This window comes from Dendrobates tinctorius, unplaced genomic scaffold (genome assembly GCF_039654945.1).
Source record: "Dendrobates tinctorius isolate UK_male_01 unplaced genomic scaffold, ASM3965494v1 ptg000063l, whole genome shotgun sequence".
Taxonomy (NCBI): Eukaryota; Metazoa; Chordata; class Amphibia; order Anura; family Dendrobatidae; genus Dendrobates; species Dendrobates tinctorius.
Genome location: NW_027361731.1, coordinates 146,016 through 151,474, shown reverse-complemented (window position 1 = coordinate 151,474; position 5,459 = coordinate 146,016).

Sequence of the window (5,459 nt, the reverse complement as noted above, 5' to 3'; positions counted from 1 at the left end):
GTGCAGAAATTCAAAATCTCCCTTATCCTGTAGTCACTTTTTTCACACCTGTGCCATCGAGCCTGTGACATAGCGCTCTGATATTCAGTGGGCCTCACACAATCCAAAAGTGTCCAGTGTCCACTAGTGTGTGCAGAAATTCAAAATCTCTGTGATCCTGTAGTCACTTTTTTCACACCTGTGCCATCGAGCCTGTGACATAGCGCTCTGATATTCAGTGGGCCTCACACAATCCAAAAGTGTCCAGTGTCCACTAGTGTGTGCAGAAATTCAAAATCTCCCTTATCCTGTAGTCACTTTTTTCACACCTGTGCCATCGAGCCTGTGACATAGCACTCTGATATTCAGTGGGCCTCACACAATCCAAAAGTGTCCAGTGTCCACTAGTGTGTGCAGAAATTCAAAATCTCCCTTATCCTGTAGTCACTTTTTTCACACCTGTGCCATCGAGCCTGTGACATAGCGCTCTGATATTCAGTGGGCCTCACACAATCCAAAAGTGTCCAGTGTCCACAAGTGTGTGCAGAAATTCAAAATCTCTGTGATCCTGTAGTCACTTTTTTCACACCTGTGCCATCGAGCCTGTGACATAGCGCTCTGATATTCAGTGGGCCTCACACAATCCAAAAGTGTCCAGTGTCCACAAGTGTGTGCAGAAATTCAAAATCTCCCTTATCCTGTAGTCACTTTTTTCACACCTGTGCCATCGAGCCTGTGACATAGCGCTCTGATATTCAGTGGGCCTCACACAATCCAAAAGTGTCCAGTGTCCACTAGTGTGTGCAGAAATTCAAAATCTCCCTTATCCTGTAGTCACTTTTTTCACACCTGTGCCATCGAGCCTGTGACATAGTGCTCTGATATTCAGTGGGCCTCACACAATCCAAAAGTGTCCAGTGTCCACTAGTGTGTGCAGAAATTCAAAATCTCTGTGATCCTGTAGTCACTTTTTTCACACCTGTGCCATCGAGCCTGTGACATAGCGCTCTGATATTCAGTGGGCCTCACACAATCCAAAAGTGTCCAGTGTCCACTAGTGTGTGCAGAAATTCAAAATCTCTGTGATCCTGTAGTCACTTTTTTCACACCTGTGCCATCGAGCCTGTGACATAGCGCTCTGATATTCAGTGGGCCTCACACAATCCAAAAGTGTCCAGTGTCCACTAGTGTGTACAGAAATTCAAAATCTCTGTGATCCTGTAGTCACTTTTTTCACACCTGTGCCATCGAGCCTGTGACATAGCGCTCTGATATTCAGTGGGCCTCACACAATCCAAAAGTGTCCAGTGTCCACAAGTGTGTGCAGAAATTCAAAATCTCCCTTATCCTGTAGTCACTTTTTTCACACCTGTGCCATCGAGCCTGTGACATAGCGCTCTGATATTCAGTGGGCCTCACACAATCCAAAAGTGTCCAGTGTCCACTAGTGTGTGCAGAAATTCAAAATCTCCCTTATCCTGTAGTCACTTTTTTCACACCTGTGCCATCGAGCCTGTGACATAGCGCTCTGATATTCAGTGGGCCTCACACAATCTAAAAGTGTCCAGTGTCCACTAGTGTGTGCAGAAATTCAAAATCTCCCTTATCTTGTAGACACTTTTTTCACACCTGTGCCATCGAGCCTGTGACATAGTGCTCTGATATTCAGTGGGCCTCACACAATCCAAAAGTGTCCAGTGTCCACTAGTGTGTGCAGAAATTCAAAATCTCTGTGATCCTGTAGTCACTTTTTTCACACCTGTGCCATCGAGCCTGTGACATAGTGCTCTGATATTCAGTGGGCCTCACACAATCCAAAAGTGTCCAGTGTCCACTAGTGTGTGCAGAAATTCAAAATCTCCCTTATCCTGTAGTCACTTTTTTCACACCTGTGCCATCGAGCCTGTGACATAGCGCTCTGATATTCAGTGGGCCTCACACAATCCAAAAGTGTCCAGTGTCCACTAGTGTGTGCAGAAATTCAAAATCTCCCTTATCCTGTAGTCACTTTTTTCACACCTGTGCCATCGAGCCTGTGACATAGCGCTCTGATATTCAGTGGGCCTCACACAATCCAAAAGTGTCCAGTGTCCACTAGTGTGTGCAGAAATTCAAAATCTCCCTTATCCTGTAGTCACTTTTTTCACACCTGTGCCATCGAGCCTGTGACATAGCGCTCTGATATTCAGTGGGCCTCACACAATCTAAAAGTGTCCAGTGTCCACTAGTGTGTGCAGAAATTCAAAATCTCCCTTATCCTGTATGCAAATTGCCTCTTCAGAAAGAAAGAGGACTTTTACTCTACAGCGCCACCTATTGGTAGTAGCGATCCTACAAGTCACAATCAACCCTTTAACGAGTCTTGTAGTATGACTTAGGATACAAGCCAAATCAGAATCTCAATTTGCAGACACGGTGTTTCGAGCTGTTGGCTCTCGTCAGTGCAAAGTATGAGATCTGATTTGGCAAGGTGAGAGGCTCTGGACTAGGGTCTAAGAAGTAAGGTTTCTCCTTGCGGAGAGTGACATGCCAGCTGTGGCTTGTCAAGGTAAGGAGACTTATTCGCCGTGCAATGCTCCTCTGGGAAAATAATATGCAAATTGCCTCTTCAGAAAGAAAGAGGACTTTTACTCTACAGCGCCACCTATTGGTAGTAGCGATCCTACAAGTCACAATCAACCCTTTAACGAGTCTTGTAGTATGACTTAGGATACAAGCCAAATCAGAATCTCAATTTGCAGACACGGTGTTTCGAGCTGTTGGCTCTCGTCAGTGCAAAGTATGAGATCTGATTTGGCAAGGTGAGAGGCTCTGGACTAGGGTCTAAGAAGTAAGGTTTCTCCTTGCGGAGAGTGACATGCCAGCTGTGGCTTGTCAAGGTAAGGAGACTTATTCGCCGTGCAATGCTCCTCTGGGAAAATAATATGCAAATTGCCTCTTCAGAAAGAAAGAGGACTTTTACTCTACAGCGCCACCTATTGGTAGTAGCGATCCTACAAGTCACAATCAACCCTTTAACGAGTCTTGTAGTATGACTTAGGATACAAGCCAAATCAGAATCTCAATTTGCAGACACGGTGTTTCGAGCTGTTGGCTCTCGTCAGTGCAAAGTATGAGATCTGATTTGGCAAGGTGAGAGGCTCTGGACTAGGGTCTAAGAAGTAAGGTTTCTCCTTGCGGAGAGTGACATGCCAGCTGTGGCTTGTCAAGGTAAGGAGACTTATTCGCCGTGCAATGCTCCTCTGGGAAAATAATATGCAAATTGCCTCTTCAGAAAGAAAGAGGACTTTTACTCTACAGCGCCACCTATTGGTAGTAGCGATCCTACAAGTCACAATCAACCCTTTAACGAGTCTTGTAGTATGACTTAGGATACAAGCCAAATCAGAATCTCAATTTGCAGACACGGTGTTTCGAGCTGTTGGCTCTCGTCAGTGCAAAGTATGAGATCTGATTTGGCAAGGTGAGAGGCTCTGGACTAGGGTCTAAGAAGTAAGGTTTCTCCTTGCGGAGAGTGACATGCCAGCTGTGGCTTGTCAAGGTAAGGAGACTTATTCGCCGTGCAATGCTCCTCTGGGAAAATAATATGCAAATTGCCTCTTCAGAAAGAAAGAGGACTTTTACTCTACAGCGCCACCTATTGGTAGTAGCGATCCTACAAGTCACAATCAACCCTTTAACGAGTCTTGTAGTATGACTTAGGATACAAGCCAAATCAGAATCTCAATTTGCAGACACGGTGTTTCGAGCTGTTGGCTCTCGTCAGTGCAAAGTATGAGATCTGATTTGGCAAGGTGAGAGGCTCTGGACTAGGGTCTAAGAAGTAAGGTTTCTCCTTGCGGAGAGTGACATGCCAGCTGTGGCTTGTCAAGGTAAGGAGACTTATTCGCCGTGCAATGCTCCTCTGGGAAAATAATATGCAAATTGCCTCTTCAGAAAGAAAGAGGACTTTTACTCTACAGCGCCACCTATTGGTAGTAGCGATCCTACAAGTCACAATCAACCCTTTAACGAGTCTTGTAGTATGACTTAGGATACAAGCCAAATCAGAATCTCAATTTGCAGACACGGTGTTTCGAGCTGTTGGCTCTCGTCAGTGCAAAGTATGAGATCTGATTTGGCAAGGTGAGAGGCTCTGGACTAGGGTCTAAGAAGTAAGGTTTCTCCTTGCGGAGAGTGACATGCCAGCTGTGGCTTGTCAAGGTAAGGAGACTTATTCGCCGTGCAATGCTCCTCTGGGAAAATAATATGCAAATTGCCTCTTCAGAAAGAAAGAGGACTTTTACTCTACAGCGCCACCTATTGGTAGTAGCGATCCTACAAGTCACAATCAACCCTTTAACGAGTCTTGTAGTATGACTTAGGATACAAGCCAAATCAGAATCTCAATTTGCAGACACGGTGTTTCGAGCTGTTGGCTCTCGTCAGTGCAAAGTATGAGATCTGATTTGGCAAGGTGAGAGGCTCTGGACTAGGGTCTAAGAAGTAAGGTTAGGAGAAACCTTACTTCTTAGACCCTAGTCCAGAGCCTCTCACCTTGCCAAATCAGATCTCATACTTTGCACTGACGAGAGCCAACAGCTCGAAACACCGTGTCTGCAAATTGAGATTCTGATTTGGCTTGTATCCTAAGTCATACTACAAGACTCGTTAAAGGGTTGATTGTGACTTGTAGGATCGCTACTACCAATAGGTGGCGCTGTAGAGTAAAAGTCCTCTTTCTTTCTGAAGAGGCAATTTGCATATTATTTTCCCAGAGGAGCATTGCACGGCGAATAAGTCTCCTTACCTTGACAAGCCACAGCTGGCATGTCACTCTCCGCAAGGAGAAACCTTACTTCTTAGACCCTAGTCCAGAGCCTCTCACCTTGCCAAATCAGATCTCATACTTTGCACTGACGAGAGCCAACAGCTCGAAACACCGTGTCTGCAAATTGAGATTCTGATTTGGCTTGTATCCTAAGTCATACTACAAGACTCGTTAAAGGGTTGATTGTGACTTGTAGGATCGCTACTACCAATAGGTGGCGCTGTAGAGTAAAAGTCCTCTTTCTTTCTGAAGAGGCAATTTGCATATTATTTTCCCAGAGGAGCATTGCACGGCGAATAAGTCTCCTTACCTTGACAAGCCACAGCTGGCATGTCACTCTCCGCAAGGAGAAACCTTACTTCTTAGACCCTAGTCCAGAGCCTCTCACCTTGCCAAATCAGATCTCATACTTTGCACTGACGAGAGCCAACAGCTCGAAACACCGTGTCTGCAAATTGAGATTCTGATTTGGCTTGTATCCTAAGTCATACTACAAGACTCGTTAAAGGGTTGATTGTGACTTGTAGGATCGCTACTACCAATAGGTGGCGCTGTAGAGTAAAAGTCCTCTTTCTTTCTGAAGAGGCAATTTGCATATTATTTTCCCAGAGGAGCATTGCACGGCGAATAAGTCTCCTTACCTTGACAAGCCACAGCTGGCATGTCACTC